Source organism: Myotis yumanensis, unplaced genomic scaffold (assembly GCF_028538775.1).
Source record: "Myotis yumanensis isolate MYYU_CA2020_CCGP unplaced genomic scaffold, mMyoYum1.0.hap1 SCAF_11, whole genome shotgun sequence".
Lineage (NCBI taxonomy): Eukaryota > Metazoa > Chordata > Mammalia > Chiroptera > Vespertilionidae > Myotis > Myotis yumanensis.
Genome location: NW_027223762.1, coordinates 10,304,809 through 10,322,441, shown reverse-complemented (window position 1 = coordinate 10,322,441; position 17,633 = coordinate 10,304,809). Strand labels below are relative to the sequence as shown.

Sequence of the window (17,633 nt, the reverse complement as noted above, 5' to 3'; positions counted from 1 at the left end):
TTGGACCTCGGTACAGCAGGGCCGGGGAAAAGGGCAGGATCTGTGATGTCTTTGATCAGCATGAGGCCCGGGGAAGTCACCTCCTCTCCTAGCTCTTGGTTTCCTCCTTATAAACATCAATGCCATTATTCCCATTCACCAAGGAAAATGCCTTTTTGCTCAAAATATCTCATATTTATTTTTTTAAACATTACAATCCCCTTGTAAAGGCACGGGCTGGATTTGATCATCCCTAACAAAGCAAACTGAATTCTTTTTAAACAATCTACAATAAAATTTAACCCAGGGCCGGGGGCACAGACACCCTTTTGAAAGAATTGGAGGAAGTTCAGAGAGAAAGGGGCAGGCCTTGTGTCCAGCTGATGTTAACTGAACCTCAGTAGTTTGCACAGTACTTGCTGGGTAGGGTAGGATGGGGAAGAGGAGGAATTTAAAAATGTATAGGTTCTGCCATAAAAAGAAAAAAAAAGAAACACTTACTCTACCGAGGACACGAGACACACACACACATTTAAAGTTGATGATGTGTCACAATGAGACTAAGGAGTCCACACAACTGAAGAAATCTCTGGGAGTTCGACAAATCCAGGAAGGCTCCCTGGAAGAGGCAAGACCTGAGCTGGGTCTCTAGGGATATAGCGAACTGGTAAGTACTGGCGAATCCATGAAAGGAAAAAATCAACAGTCCTTCAAAGGGGAAAATTTCAAGAAAACTAAAAAGGTTTCCCTTTCCCTTTTTCCTCATTTCTGATTTTTTAAAAGGAATACATGCTCATGTAGAAGTCTGTAAAATAAATATAAAAACGAACGTAAACATCACTTACACTCACACTATACATGATTATTAAAATTTTTAGTGTATTTGCTCTAGTTTTTGTTTCTCTATGTATGCATATTTCTTAAATATATGCATAAAATTGGGATCCTATAGGATAGTGTAAAAACCTATTTCCTTCTTATATTGTGAGCATCTGTCTTCTCACTCAATATTTTTCAGAGCCTCATGTCAATGGCTACTTACTATTTCGCCTTTTGACCAGACTCTGACTCATTTAATCATTTCCCATTGCTGTTTCCAATTTTTCATTATTGGGAATGATGCGGCAATCTGCCCTCGGTAATTAAAGCCGGGAGTCATGCAGGGGGAGCCTGGCTGGGTTTTATTGGTGATAAAAAAGTCAAATGGCGCCGTGGGGCTGCAGGGCTGTGGTGGAGGGGCCGTCCGCAAGGGGCAGGACCTGTCTCTCCTCGTCGGGGAAGACTCGGGATTCAAGAGGCCAAGAGGAAATGCTGAGGAAAACGAGTCTGGCTGGGAAGGAGGCAGAGTCCAAGTGTCCAAACAGATTTTCTTGGAAGAGGAATTAAACGGCAGCCGAGTTCTCCCTGGGGAGACAGGTTGGGCCAGTGAATCTACAGACAAACCAGGAGCCTGACCGCCCGGAGCTCTTTGCATTTCTAACACGCTCACTGCTTTGCAGCCCTTCCTGGTTGGTCTGATTGCCGCCTTAGTTGAGAATGAGGATTTAAAAAGAGAGAAATGTGTCCAATGGATTTAATGTCAGGGCTTCAATTCTTTCCTAGCTGTACGCTTCGCTGGGCTTCGGGATCACTCTTCAAGAGAGTCACGGATAAAAATAAACAGGACGGTTTTCCATTCTTTGTCTCTTGGAACCACTCACAGCAGGAAAAAAAAATTATCCCAACTCTTTTCAGGAGCCAGGCAGGCTGGCTTCCCACCCCAGTTCCAGCTCCCACAAGTTGTGCAGATTTAGGCAAGGTATTCAAGTCTCTGTGCCTCAGGCGACTCATCTATAAAATGGGAATAACAGAACCTACTTCCCAGGGTTGTGATGGAGATAAGTTCATACAAGAAAGTTTTTAGAACTGTTCCTGGCTTATAATAAGCACTCTAAGATGATTACCTATTATCATCACGGATGTTATTATGGCAATTATTATGAAAAGGCAGGATAGAGCAAAATGGAATTTCGAAGCAAGAATGGCCCTTGGTTTTATTTTTCATTTGGTGTGTGAAGCACAAACAGCTATTAAGAAATCAGAGGTGGGCAGGCATCACCCCTCAGGTGCCCAAGGACAAAGCTCTCAGCCGAAACACAACCGAGCGCGGTCCCTGGGACAGCGGCAGCCGCCGGGTGTGAGTTTGCCTGCGCCCAGCACTCTGCTCAGTATTTCACCTGCATTCGTCCATTTAATCCTCACAGAGAGTCTCCGAGGTGGAGACAAGTACCCTTGTTTTACAGATGGCACCGAACCTCGGCTTTCAGCCAATCCGACGACTCATAGAACATGAAAGCACTGAGGTCTCTGCCCTCGAAGACCTTCCGTCGTTGGCGGGTAAAAATAGAAATGAAAATGTATTCAACGGAATGTGGGACGTGTAATCAGGAGCATCCTAATTAAATGTCACGCACACACAGAGCAGGGCTGCTGAGGCAACGGGAGATAGCATGGGAGGGTGTCAGAGGTGACTCGTGAGCATTATTTAAAAGAGAAGGATTGCATTGAATGGTGAGGGAAAGAGGGCTTGCCGTGGAGCAAGAAGGTAGGAAGAAAACACTGACACTTCCTGAGCGCCTATTGTATTATGCACTTAAGTACTCTGCACTTAAAAAGAAATGCCACGAGGCTAGTATTTTCAGATGAGAAAACCAAAGGTCAGTGAGGTTATGGACTTGCCCCAGATCACACAGGGAGCGAGGAACAACATCAGGAGCAAGAGGGGCCCTTGCTTCAGAGCAACGGAGTCGGGAGATCCGAGGTGAGAGTCGGTGTGTAGGCAGGGGTGCGTGAAGAAAGTGTGCTCGAGTAGAAAAGGACACTTTCTAAGATGGGTCATTTTTTAAAACGTGATATATAACTGATGATACGATCTGAACCAGCTTGGTGGACTGTACCGACGCAAACAACTGTGAACTACTCTTGCCCACCCTGTATGTGCCGCCAAATCTTATTTCTCCCTCCAGTGGCAGCCAACCTACTATGGGGCTGGCTGGTCGCTCAAAGGGGAGTTACTTGAGGGTTTGCTGAAAAGGAGATGTGAGCCGAGGGGAAGCGTGTATTAGGAAGACCTACCAGGAGGAATCTGGCCAGCGGCACTGGGTTCAGAGAGAACAGAAGTAGGAGGGCCACTAAGACTGGAGCAGGGACCAAGGCAGGAAAATAAGGCCAGAGCAAGGCAGTGGCAAATGAGAAGAGAAAGGAAAGGCCGATGGGGACACGTGAGTAAGGACAACCTGCAGCTGGGAAGGCGGGGGGTAGGAGGGGGGAGTCCAAAGCTTGGAATCAGTGACAAAAGCGATGCCTTACCCCCACCCTTAATGGTATGTCCCGAGTCCCGTGTCCCGGAAACTGGATTAGAAACTCACCCCGCCGCTGTGGGATGACAGCATCGATAACATCCCATCACCAGAGTGATGTGTGAGCTCAACCATGAAAAAGCGGGGACAGGGGCCAGAGTCTGGAAACTGCCCGGTACAATCACTGCAAAAGCTGATGAACAATCTGGAGGGAAGACAGTGGGGGAGCCTCCAGCCTCAGAGGTTCCTCAGATGTCCACTGCTTCTCAGATGCCCACTCCCCCTAAGCCCAGGACACCCCCTCACCAAGGCGTCTGTACACAAAGGAACTCGGAGCGAAACTTCGCAAGCTGGCTGACATGCATCTGAATAAATAATTTAAGTGCAAACCTCACTGGCAAAACTTTGAAGAATAGGTGACATCATGGAAAAATTCCTAGGGTGGAGTGTTTCATGGGAAAGGTCTATACTAAACTCCATCTGCAGTGTGCCCCAAACTCTGGAAATTATGATTAAATTGGGGGGGGGGGGGGTGTGGAGAAAAGAAAACAGCTTGGCCCACTGGCGAACCAAACCACAGTGGGTTTTCTCTTTTCATTGTCACGGGCGCTGTGTAGATAAGTTCCCCCCCAATCCCCTTGTTACTTGTCTGGAAGCCTGATTGGCAGGGTCCGTTCCCTCTGAGCCTCTGCTCCCCTTACCTGCTCTCACTTTCCCTCCTTTCTCCTTTCCTCAGTTCCTTGTTGGACAACCGCCAGTTCCTGCTCCTGGCTGCGGGGGACATTTCTAATGTAAAGGATGTTGGTACCTGCTATTCATCACTTCATCCTCCTCCATTTTTTATCCCAGCTCAGTTACCACTAACTCCTCCAAGGTTGAATGTTAAAATGGAACCTTTAATAATTTTTATTTTGACATACTTTGAAATTTGGGGGGGGAGGGGGGAGGAGGAGCATTGGGTAAGATGAACCGTGGCCACCAGAAGCAGGCACTAGCGTCTCTTCTCACCGTTCCCGAGGCCTGGGCCCCCTGTGCCTCATTAGAAAGTGACTCCCATACAGATCATACCATGAATCTTTGTGTTACTCACTGTGCAACACCCATTAGCCAATGCTAGCAAATATAGGGGCCTTTAAACCCAGTTTTCTTGCCCGGCCTGTGTGGAGGTCAAGGTTCAATTCCCGGTCAGAGCACATGCCTCGGTTGCGGGCTCAATCCCCAGTGTGGGGCGTGCAGGAGGCAGCCAATCAATGGTTCTTTCTCATTATTGATGTTTCTCTCTCTCTCCCGCTCCCCCCCCTCTGAAATCAATAACAAAAATATATTTTAAAAAAACGTTATCTTATACTTGGGCACCAAGATGGGTAGAATGAACGTGGTCGAGAAATCTACCTTAAACATGAGGCACAGAACCTCCAGGTTCTCCTCAGCCTGCTCTGAGCTCAGCCTGCAGATGAAGGCTGTCTGTGTCTGTCATCTTAAATTGTTATTAATGTCTCCGCATTTTCAGAGCTCGCACGGCCTGTGTGATTAAAATCTAGGTTTCAGCTTCTCAGCACATGAAAACAAAGATCAGAGCAGAACTTGCCTGCCAGTTTCCTACAAAATGATAATAACGGTTCCTGAGGGCCATCTCAGACATCGGGGCTGGTGTGGCATGTCAGCCCGTCCCCCCCGCCCCCCAACCCACAAACCCCCATACATGGTCGAGGAGAAATGGAGCTGGGGTGGAGGGTATATGGATCCCTTCCCCCCGCCCCCCTTGGTTCATAGTGTCTGCAATTGCTTACATGCACAGGGAAGTGGGTAAGAATGGACCGGTGGCTTTGTTTGGAAACAACCTAATGTTCATCCATAGGGAACTGATTAAATAAACGAGGGAACCTCTTGTAATGGACACGATGCAGCAGCTGAGTAAATAAAGCAGAGCTGTGAGCGCTGCCCCGATAGCTCTCCACACACACTGTCCATGAAAAAGGGGCTGCAGCACACGGGCAGCCTGATACCGTTTGTGAGAAACACAGGCCAAACGAACTCGGCGTGCGTGTACATATGCGCACAGAACAAGCTGTAGATGCACGCAGACCCGTGAAGATACACAGTGCAGGGTCATCGGTGATCACACCCATGTGGGCACTGGAGCAGGGGGCCTTGGGATGAGAGGACGAGGTCTCCACTATGGCAGTCTCTAGTCCCCTCTGGTTATTTCATCCCATACTATTTACAATTCCGTTTCTTGGGCACACTAGCCACACTGTGTGTTCAGCAGCCACATGTGGCTAATGGCCACCTTATTGGACACGCAGATAGAGGACATTTGTATCATTGTAGAAAGTTCTCCTGGGCAGCTCTGACTTAGAGCTTCAGTTTTTATTTTAATTTCCTCCCCCAACAAAAATGTTTTACTACTCATTTAATTGAAAAGAAATATAATTTTGAATGTTTCTCCCATTTTCTCTTCAGGATAAAACGCCTCACAAAATCTGATGAGACTAATTCACTGTTCAAAGATTTGGAACCCAAGAGTTTAACACACACACACACACACACACACACACACACACACACTGCTTTCTATTCTTGCTCAGCTTGGGCCCTGCTGGAGCTGGTTAAAGACCAGGGAGTCATTTCATTCATTCATGCACACACATGCCTGTAAGACAACGCAGTGAGTACATTAGACACGGTGGGTGATGAAACATAATAGAATGCACAGTCCCTGTCCCCTGGGGCATGAGCTCAAGCAGCTCTAACAGAAGGAAGTGCAAGTGTCACTTGAGCCAGAATGCTGGGACTCCCGAGGATGGAGGTGTCATTTCAGCTGAGATGCCTCCCAATAGATGTGAGGCACAGATAATATATTGAACAAGAAAAGAAGGGCGGGAATTCCAGGCAGTGGGAACAGCATGAGCAAAAGCTCAGAGAAGCCAGTGCAAGGGAGCATTCGGAAAGAAATCAGTGTGCCGGTCTGTCTAGGGCAGCCACGGGAAAGCTGGAGCACTAGGGAGGGGCCAGGCGGTGAAGTGCCCCACCCCCACCCCGTGCCAGGCCAAGAGGGGAGAACTGTCACTACACTGAATGACAGCCATATCACCTTTCCTGTGCCTTAGAATGTATAAGGAACCTACTGCCCGTGGATAGACAGATGGAGAATGGTCTGACCCTCCCAACAGGCCACTAAGAATGGGACTATCCTGGCAGAAGAGCAGGATCAGGCCCTGAACTAGAAAGGGTCCACTTGTGGTGTGACAAGTGTGAGTGTGCGACATGGGCAGGCAGGGCCTATGCAGCCTCTACCCCCAGGGAAGTGCTAGGTCAGTGACAAGGACAGTCAGAAAGAAAACAGAGGTTTCTGGTTGGGGTCTCACCTGCCCCAGAGCCACGTGATGACATGTGGGATCAGAGTAGAGAACAGAGGTGTGGTGCGCGGCACCAAGCTAACCCTGGCCCCTCCCCCTCCCTTCACACACACACACACACACACACACACACACACGAACGTCGCCAAGGCAAGGTGACAGCTGAAGGGAGGCGAGTGGAGGGACTTTCTAGGGGAGGCCTTTAGAGACAAGAGGCTGCCAGAACCTCACCGCGTCTGCACAGCGAGGGGCACGTTGAGTTTCAGAAAGTGGGACCGGTCGGGAGAGGATAAAATGGTGAGAGCTGAGAAGAAGGTGAAGGCATCGGGCTGTGCAACCAGCCTCCACGGGTGACCTTCTGGACAGGTCTCCAGTAGAGAGGCGACACTGGAATCTCAAAAACTGTATGTGGGTCCGGCGGGAACGACTATTAAGGGAGAAGGAGGAGAGGTGTGCTCTCACCTTCAGTGGCTGCTGGGTTAGCAGCAGCATGAAATAGGACACGAATCATTTATTTAGCAAGAAAGGTAACGCGTGCGCGGCCTGTCTCTGCATCGATCGCCGTGGACACACTGCTGTGGCAGGCGCTGGCCCCTGGGCTGGGGTGAGCTTCTGACGTGGCCCTGACATCTTCGGCTTCAAGTGTGGTTGGTCTTAGGACCCTGGATATATCTTGTAGCTTCGATGATAGAATTACCATTAACAGAGCACGGTTGGTATCTTATTGTATAATTTTATCAGCGCTCACTTTTAAACTGTTTATCAGCTTATGTCGTGTATTGCTTTACATGGATGGAAGGAAGTACTTTGTAGGCCTTTTAAGCCCAGGGGATCTCAATAAAGGAGAGTGAGAGGGGAGCTTAATGCTTCTGTGTGTGTCTCTGGAGGTGTTCCGAGCGCAGGGTGGGGCCGGGTGGTGGATAGAGGGTGGGAATCCACTCATCTGAAATCCATCCATCCGAATACCTACTTCTCGGCGTCAAGGCACTCGATTTTTATTGTAAGTGCACATGGGCGATGGGGATACGAAACCTGCTAATGGATACTTCCTGCCCTCAAAGAGCCTGAAGCACAGAGAGCAGAATCTATCACATGAGAACCGTCTTAGAGATTTCACCGGCGATTTGGTTTAAGTTGGGAGTGAAGAACTAGAAATCAGGACTCGGGATTTGCCGCTCACTTATGCTGTCTCCATCCCGCACAAGGCTTTCCGTTTCCCACTGTGGTCCCCAGGCGCCTGCGAAAAGCTGGGCTCGTCACCTCCAGGTTTCCAAGTGAACACACGGCATCCAATATAGAAGCCAGAAGAAGCCTCATCACAATGGAGCCAAACTGCTGGAGAGCGAGTGCAAGAGCTTTAAATACACAGACGAACAAACAGATTTAAACCGCAGACTCTGAAAGGCTAGGAGTCCAAGATCAATCATTCAAACGTCCAAGACTGTAATCAGAGCGTCTGTCACAGCACGAGCCGTGGGCCAGAGCACAGAGCCGGCACCGGGCCCAGAGCTGCTGAGACTCGCGGCCAGGACCAGGGTGGTCGCGGTGCCAGAGGAGGTTTTGGAAGCAACACTCTTGAAGCTCAAAACAGAAGCAAGAGCGAGCAGACTCAAGAGCGAGCCCTGGAATTCAGCAAAAATGCAAAACAGGCGCTGGGTTGAGCCAAACGAAACATGCCAAGTAAGCAGCAGGCCAGGCACCGCGAGGACCCATGTTGAATGAAGCCGTGCAAGTGCGCACGGGCATCCCGGATGTACCTGCCTGAGAAAGGACGTCCCCGCCAGCAGAGTCTGCCCACTGCAAGGAGCGAGAGCAGACGGGTGGGGAGAGCGGCTACGCTGAGCGGGCCTCCCAGAGCAGAAACCCAGCTGGCAGGGACATGGAGCTCTCATTACATAGCAGGAGCCCTTAAGAGGTTGGAAGGCATTATTTTGTTTAATCCTTCCAACAATATTGAGGTGGGGTCTAGGGTTCCATTTCACAGGAAAATGAGGCTGAGCTCAGCTAAGTAACATCCAAAGTCAGACAGCTGTGACACGGCAGAGCTGGGATTCTCACCCGTGCCTGTCAGAGTCCAAGATTTTCACACTTAATCCCTGGGCTGCAAAGGAGACACAGATTTATTCACTTCTATGTGCCATTAGAAAAAAAAAAATCAATTTTTAGCCAGGGAAGTACAGGTCTTTGTGCAGAGATGTCAAGCCAGCACATTATTAAGAAACAGGTGAATAATCAGGCCATTAAAGGCTGTGCATTCTTAGGAGAATGGCATCCCTGTGGGCTGCGAGGTCACAGAAGCCCCGGGAGGAAGTGGGAAAATCAATCCTGCACACACGCCTGGCCCTGCTCAGCCCTCGGTCCTGCCTGTGCTGAGGCTGCAGGCCTGCTCACGCTGGCCTTTGTCCTGTCATTTAAGGTCCATTAGAGCCAGCCATGCCTCCGAGGCCTTACACCAGATGGCCCTCTATATGAGCCCTGTCCTGGCTGCGTCATCGCCGCCCGGCTGCCAACAGCGGGCTGGACTTCCCGGGCCAGCTTCCTCCGCTCTCTGCTCAGCACACACGTTGTCCAGCAGCATGTGCCCCTGACCAGCAGCTCTGAATGAGCGCTGTCACTGGGGGCCAGGGACCGTCCTGGGCAGGAGCCCTGGTGCTGGCTGGCACAGTCCCTGGCTGTCTTTTAGCCCTCTGCCTGCCAGGGGTGCCAAACAGACCGGCGATTGTTTGCAGGCGTGTTTTCTTCTCTTGCTGGGGTTCCTGCTCTCCTACTGAAATATACTTCACTCGCAGTCAATGCAGATCTTCGGCGTCAGAGCCTTGAGTTTTGACCACTGTTTATATACTGTGTAACATCCACCCAAACAAGACAAAGGCCTTTTTTTTTTTTAATCCTCACCCCAGGATATTTTCCCATTGATTTTTTAGAGAGAGGGAAAGACAGAGAGAAATATCAATGTTAGAGAAACACATCGATTGGTTGCCTCCTGCATGCGCCCCGACCAGGGCCTGGGCCAGGGAGGACCCTGCAACTGAGGTACATGCCCTTGACCGGAATCGAACCCGGGACCCTTCAGTCCACAGGCTGACACTCTATCCACTGAGCCAAACCTAGGCTAAGGTTGAACAAGGAGAGGACATTCTGATCCCCTCAAAAAGTTCCCCTTTCCAGTCAACCCCCTCACCCAGACACGATGTGGTCTCTAATTTCCATCGTAGATTTGTTTTTGCATGTCTCTTGAATAAGCACTTCTAAAACATAATTAGAAGATTCCAGATAACTATCCACAGGTCTTGGATGGTGAAAAACACTTTTAATTATATTTATTTATAGTCTGCCATATAATGCATGCTCACTCTACAAGACACAAAAAACAAAAACAAAATATTTTTTTAAAGAAATTTCAAAAGTCATCTGTGATCCTATCATCCAGAAATAATCACTGTTTGTGTTTGGGCTAATAGACGTGCATTGATTCTAGACCGGCTCCTGGGTGTGGCATTATTAGCTTCTTATAAATAAATAAAACTTGTGGCTGCTATGTGGGAGGCAGCTCTCTCCAAAACCACCCTGCAAGTTTAGGTGCCCAACCCCTGTGGTTCAGTTGGGGCCGACATCCGAGCTCACTGTTCACTGTCCTTTGTGGACTGTGTCCTGCAGGCCCCTGCCCACTGGCAGCCCCAGGGACGCTCATGGCACCGCATCACTGCTCTGAAGGATAATGACCAGCTCCCTGAGATGCACCCCCAAGGGGAATACACATTTGCCATTAATTCAGACCATCCGTCCATCATTGTTCCTCCAGCCACTTTCACAAAATGTAACAGACATGCCCTTAATGTTATTGACATAGATTTTCTTTCTTTACAAAAAACGACACTTGAATGACATTCTTAATTTGAGCTGGAGTTTTGCAGAGCTCCAAAGAATATAATGATGTCGGCTTCTGGGTCTCCTTTTATTTACACCCCTGAGTGAGAAGGTGACGAATGCCCAGCCTGATTTATGGCATCGATGCAGGGCACCATCGATTCTGATCATGGTGTGTGTATGTGGGTGAAAACTTTTAAAAGACTGAGGTAGCCGAAACCGGTTTGGCTCAGTGGATGGAGCGTCAGCCTGCGGACTGAGGGGTCCTGGGTTCGATTCTGGTGAAGGGCATGTACCTTGGTTGCGGGCACATCCCCAGTGGGAGATGTGCGGGAGGCAGCTGATCGATGTTTCTCTCTCATCGATGTTTCTAACTCTCTATCTCTCTCCCTTCCTCTCTGTAAAAAATCAATAAAATATATTTAAAAAAAAAAAAAAAGACTGAGGTAAAATATAGTCTGACATTTCCCCTGGCCCCCTTCCCCGTCTCCTCTGTCTGCATATAACCCTCAGCAAAGGTCAGCATCCCTGCTTTCTCTCCCCCCACTCCCCCCACATCCCGCCGTGCCCCCACACTCCATCCGGCTCCCAGACGGAAGGCACACCAGCCTGAACAGCGGCTGATCCAGGAACATCTGGCCAGGTGCTTCCACACAATGAGAAACACACATCTCATTGCTTTGGCCTCCGGGGGCCTTTTCATCTATCTTGTTTGGTAAAAGAATAATGCACAAACTGTATGAACGGAAATCAAAACACAGACCTGCTAATCAATTATACCACTAAGGAACTTTCTTTTTTTGGGGGGGGGGGGGTAAGATTGTGGTGTTTATTCCGAGCTCCACAAGGAGGAAAACGTGAGAGTAATTCTCTACCTGCCTTCACCATCTCCGAGGGTAGGCCCAGCGGCTATTTCTCACGGCTAACACCATCAAAGTCTAGAGGAAACGTCAAATGGTTCTATTTTGTCACGTCCTTTATTCTGTACAGAATTATAGTCAACGTGGGAAGGCGTACTGTACTAAGATGGTGAGCTATGACAGCTGTCACTACAGGTTTCGTTATGAAACCTCAGCCCGCTACCATTGGTACCTTGGAAACAGGGGCTGCTAGGCTTGTATGTATAGACATATGACTGATGTGTAATTATTTTATAGTTCAATGCACACAGTTGAGCCCTTGCTACATTCCCAAGATCTCTGCTGGACCCTAGGAAAACAAAGATGATTAAGACGAGGTCCCCAAGGGGTTCACAGAGCTGGTGTATAAGGAAATAAATGACATTCTGTGTGGCAAATAAACGGCAAAAATAACATCAAAGTATAAGACACGATGGGGATGCAGAGGAGGCGTGGCAGGAGGCTGCGCAGTGCGGGGCTTTTTTTGGCACCCACCCTGCGGGCTTCTGCTCGGGAAGCACAAGGTCCTGAGAAGCGGGCGGGGCTGGAAACACATCACCCTGCTGTAAGTAGCGCCTCCCCAGGGATCTTACTGTTGTAACTGAGGGATTCTTCTTCCCACAACTGATAAATGTTATTTCGCGTATTGTCCATCTAAAAAGAAAGTTGGGACATGGAGAGCAGTCTTTCTGAATAGTGATGATGAAGCTTGGAGCTCTGGCAAGCTAAGACCCTAAGACTCCTGGCTCTTGGAGGCTTGAATTTATCTGGGTCCTTCTGGGGGGTAATGAGAAAGTTGCCCTTGGCACCCAGAAATCCTCATTCTCAGATGCATGGTCAGACCACAGGATGTGCCCTGGGGCACCCGTATTCCTGGACACAAAGCCACAGCTAAACTATGTCAAATCTACTAAAATGTTCCGTTTGGAATTTCTCCTGCAGTGAAACTTGCTGTTTGGCGTAAGACACACGGGATGGCCATCAGGTACCAACGCAGGGCTTTACTCTCGCACGGTGCTCTGTGCACCCAGGCTCAGGAGGCAAAGGAGAGGGCGGACGTCAACCAGCTGCAAGACCTTGGGCAAGTGACTGAACTTCTTAACTCTGCGTCCGCAGCTTAACCACAGAAACAATGACTTCCATGCAAAGGCTGGTTCTGAGTTGAGGTAATGAATTGAGCGGCACGGAATAAACATTGCTACGTTTTAGTAATGCATAAGGATTTAGAGAAAGATGGCAGGTCTGTCTTCTTTCTGGAGCAGGGATGAGGCGCAGTCACGGCCCGCCAAGCTGCAGATGGCCCTCTGGGGGACTAGAAAGTGCTGAGCCCTGTCAGCATAGCGGACGTCTCCTCTCAGGGGCCCTGTCTAGCGGCGACTTCACAGAGGCAGGTGCCCAGCTCACCAACACTGCAGCAGCAATCTGCTCTTACACTCTTATCGCCAGACCCGGTGTCTAAGGAGTTTAAGAAACGCAGTCTAACTAGGGCCTGCCCGTCCTTGTACGCAGGGATTGTCGCTGTGTCTGGGGAGGGCATGGCCATGCCCCAAGAGCATCCACAAAAATTGCTGGGATGGCGACGGTATCACCTTTCCTAGGCTCAGTGTCCTGTAATTTAAATACATCAATACAGACATCTCATGTGACCCCTCACCACCAAAGGGGAGAGAATGGGCTCAGGGAAAGACGAACTAACTATCTAGGGTCCTCTGGCCAGAGAGTGGCCATCTGGGACTCGGACCACGGTCCCTCTCTCACACACACAGCCTAGTCCTACCCCCACCTCCCAGAGGCCGAGATCGCCACGTGCAAACAGGCTGGACCTGAAGGGGTGGGAAGAAGGTTTACTTCACACCAAACTACCTGAGAAGCAGGCGCTCCTCCTGCAAGAGAGGGTCCCAGTGCCTGCTCGCCTCCGGGCCTGGCCCTGACCATGGAGCACACCTGTAAGAGCACCACCAGCCCAGGCACGTGTGTGACTGTGGTTGTGACCACGCATGCCGCTTGCCTGCCTGTCTTCCCCTCTCTCACATGGATGCTCACGCTTCCTTGTTTTCCATGCCGTCACTGGCTCTTGCACGCTGCCCTCCTCCCTCGCCCACCTGCTGTCCTGGCTCCTCTCTCATGAATCTAGCCTCATGGAGGACCCCACAGGCTCTTCCTGGAGCCCTTTGTCTCCCTGACAAAGCAAAAACAATGACAGAGGAGGAGGGGAGGGTGGTGAGAGGCAGAGGCTCCAACCAGAAGTGACAGGTCCCAGCTTCCCCGTTGACTGGCCTGGGACCACAGAGAAGGCGTGCGGCCTTCAGCTCAACCACATCTTCTACACCCTCCTGTTCTTGTCACGTTCATGTGCAGGTCCGAGAGGTACAGTCCGCGCTCTGCCAAGGAAAGACCTGTACCCTCTGGAGCAGCGGTCGCCAGCCTTTCGGACCTCACGGACCACCCGTGTCCCTGGACCCCCGGTTGGCGACCGCTGCTCTGGAACATTTAGAATATTCTAAGCACAGTGGTGTGAGAAGGAGGGCGAATCCACACTCTGCAGCTGGAATGCCGAGATTCAAATCCCAGCTCTATCACAAAGCTGTGCCGCCACGGGCAGGTTGCAAAACCTCTCAGTACCTCAGTGTTCTCATTTCTATAATGAGAACAATGATCCCCAACTCGTAGAATCTGAGGAAGATTAAATCCGTTAATACATAAAAAGTGCTTAGAATACTGCTTATCGGACAGTAGTGCCCAAGGAGTGGAAGCTAAGATAATAGCATTATCTTATTCATGACATGGACTGTTATTCATGTCACATTCATGGATCGTTGTTCACGACACATGTATGGCTGCTGGGGTCCAATCCCAGCGGGTCCAGGGGTCCCCAAAGGTGTGGACGGAGTCGGCGAAGAAGGAATGACACGAAGACAGCCTTCAGTTGGTCAGCAGCCTAGTCAGGACCTCTAGCCAGGATCTCCAGCCAAAGTTCTGGTCGGAGTTCTGGTTAGGAACTGATGAGGATCTGACGTTTATTGTCTTATTACATCCGTATTTATACCAGCCGATTTTAATCCTGTCAATTTCTATTACAAGGGTTAAGGTGTTTCTCATCTCCATTCCAGGGAGTAAAGACCATGCAGCTTAACTACCCGCCTGGCACTTAATTAAGGGGTTGTATCCCCTCCCTAACCTCAGGGAAAGATCCCCACCTGGGGAAACAACCTTTCTCGGAGAGGTGACCTTGGTTAAAACACATGGCGCTAAAGGGAGCAAACATATTAAAAACAGTATGCTATATATGCCAGGTCCATTGAAACATATGCTGTGTAGATGTTTCTTTCCTGCAGCGACTGTGTCAAGCAGCAAGAATGGACCGGCTTCTGGCATGGCCAGACTACGGAGAGGGTCAGAAGTTACAAAGAGGGAAATTTTTTAAATGACAGCCAGCTCAGCATTCATGCGCTCATGGAGGTTTCCGAGCACCTCTCTGTCCCAGGCAGCGTCCCAGGCCCTAAAGGCGCAGTGGGGAACCAGAGAAATGAGTTCCCTGCTTTCACGGGGCTGCGGTCTAGTGGGAATAAGGACAAGAGAAAGATGAGACTGTGATAAGTGGCTGTGAGTGAATGAGGCACGTGAACGAGAGGGAGCAGGGCCTCCCTGGATTAGGAAGGCAGCAGCGGCTTCTCCAGCAAACTCTCCGAAGACACATTCATCCAGGCCGGAGAAATGACAGCCGCAGCTGCAAAGAGGCGGGAGCCTGGGAGTCCTGGCTCCCGGCAAACCAGGCAGGAAGCCATGAGCAGGGAGGGGGGCGGGGGGGGGACAATTTCAACGTGAGGAGTCAGAACCCACAAACATGCATTTGGACCAGTCTTCATACTCTACAGAAATAGAGCAGATGAAGGGAGCTATATTTTTAAAAGAAAAATCTAATTTAGATCAACATTTATAAAATATGCCTCTTTTAGAAGGAACTCGGGGAGGAATTTCTGTCAGCTCTTAGCATCTCAAAAAGCTGTACTTGTCCTTGGCAATTACATTCTTAAAAAAGTTTTTTATAGATGCTATGAGACGTGCAAATGACTTGCTCCCCCTTTTTTGGCCTACAAGGAGCTCGAAACTGAATTTTCAACAGCGCCTGCAGGTGGGCAATTTTCCCTGAAATAACTTTATTCTTGGCTTTATTTTTTTCCATTCTACTCGTAGATTTCCTTTTATTTGTCTCCTTTACTTACTGCAGCACAGGTGTAAAATATATGCCCCAAATCCTTTTAGAAAAGGTTAGATTATAATAAGTTTACAGCTCTAGGTAACCTAGCACCCATTTCAGAATATACCATTTTCTATATCTGCCTTTATAACCCACATTTAATGTGCACTGGGTATGTTTTTTTTTAAAGTTTCAATTCACCTTATCCCACACCCCCATCTTCCCCACCACCTGGTCCTACTGCTTCTTTTAAAGGGGCAAACATCTGCCACAGCACATGCACGACTGTAGCTGGTCCACGGCTTCCTCACTCCGTGGCCTGCCACCTGCAGCTGGTATCTTTCTGCTTTTCTTCACTTTCACACCATCCCCATCCCATCCCATCCCCATTCTGCGCAGCGCCCCAGCTTCATTTCCCTAAAACAGTGGTCGGCAAACTGCGGCTCGTGAGCCACATGCGGCTCTTTGGCCCCTTGAGTGTGGCTCTTCCACAAAATACCGACTTGTGCGCATGGGCCACGAAGTTTCAATCGCACTGTACATGCCTGCACGTGGTATTTTGTGGAAGAGCCACACTCAAGGGGCCAACGAGCCGCATGTGGCTCAAGAGCCGCAGTTTGCCGACCACGGCCCTAAACATCAATTGACCAAATCAGCCCTTGGACAGTTACAAATCTTCAGCGGCTTCTCCCGCTCACAGGGATAAGGGGAAACGCCTTGTCCTGACACATCTCCTCCATCACATAATTCTCCCCCTAAACTCTACCACACCCAGGTAGCTCCCTCTCCTAACTGCCCCTGGGCAGGTCCTCTCTTTCCCCACCTCGGTGCACTTACTGTGCCTCCACCTGACACGACCTCTTTCCCTTCCCCACCCAGCTCAGACCCCTGCACAGACGCCTGCTCTCCCACGAAGCCCTTCCCAAGAGGCCCACCTTCCACTACAAGATCGCTGGCTGACCCTCATCGGATGGGTTACTCCATCTCGCCCTGCCCAGCTGTGCCATTTGACTGAACCTATCTTTGTGTCATTTAGTTTTGTGCGTACTCTACAACCTGCCTGCCCACTGAAATTGTAATCCTCTTGGTGGAAAGGACTTCTGTTCGTTTCTGTGTCTCCCATGATGCCCTCTGTAGTACCATATAAGCTGGCACTCCACAAATACTTGATGGTTTATGCCTATTTCCCTTCAAAACATACAATATAAAGCAAATGACAGGCAAATGGTTAATATCCTAAAAAAAATAAAACACTCATGACAATTCACTAAAATGCAAACGGCTAAAAAACACAGGAAGTGTTTAACTTCACTAGTACTAAAGAATCCAAGCTAAAATGATCCAACTTTTATGTAGAATTAGCAAACATTAGGGAAAAAATCTCAGTGTTTCATGCTTTGGAGAGTATAGGGCCATGGATACTCTCCTAACTGCTGGTGGGAGTGTAATCGATACAAACTGAAAACAATTTGACAACATATAACAAATCTTTAAAATGTTTATGTACCTTGATCAACCGATTTGGAGGGCGACAGGCTAGGGAATTCTTCCAAAATTTAGAGAAATCTTTTGGCACCAAATACCCTTCCCAGGGTTATAATATTGAATCTTTATGTATAACCTAAATGTACAATAAGGAAACTATACATCCATTCGGTGGACTGTTGCATAGCCATTAAAAATGGCAGTCAGCAAGCTTTTATTAATTTAGAGGGGATGTTTATATTCTAATGTTAAATAGAAAAAATAGAATACACAATTATGTAAAATGATAATTCCAACTACAAAAACAAATGCATGGAAGGAAAGATATCAAGACAGTAAAAGCAGTTTTACTTGCTTATAGTTTTCCAAATTTTCTGGAAGGATTGGATAACTACCAGGGGGGAAAAGATGCTTTGTAAATTAGATTTTTTTTTTTGTTTGTTTGATACAAGAAACAGTTTCACAAGCACTGTTTATTAAGCTTATGGGACATAAGTTTACTTTTCTT

General features: G+C 48.9%; 1 protein-coding gene across 3 annotated transcripts in view; it reads right to left on the bottom strand.

Moving 5' to 3' along the window:
• EFR3B (EFR3 homolog B) overlaps positions 1–17,633 on the bottom strand; it is a 70,297-nt gene that overhangs the window by 47,675 nt on the left and 4,989 nt on the right. The gene's annotated exons all lie outside the window — the stretch shown is intronic.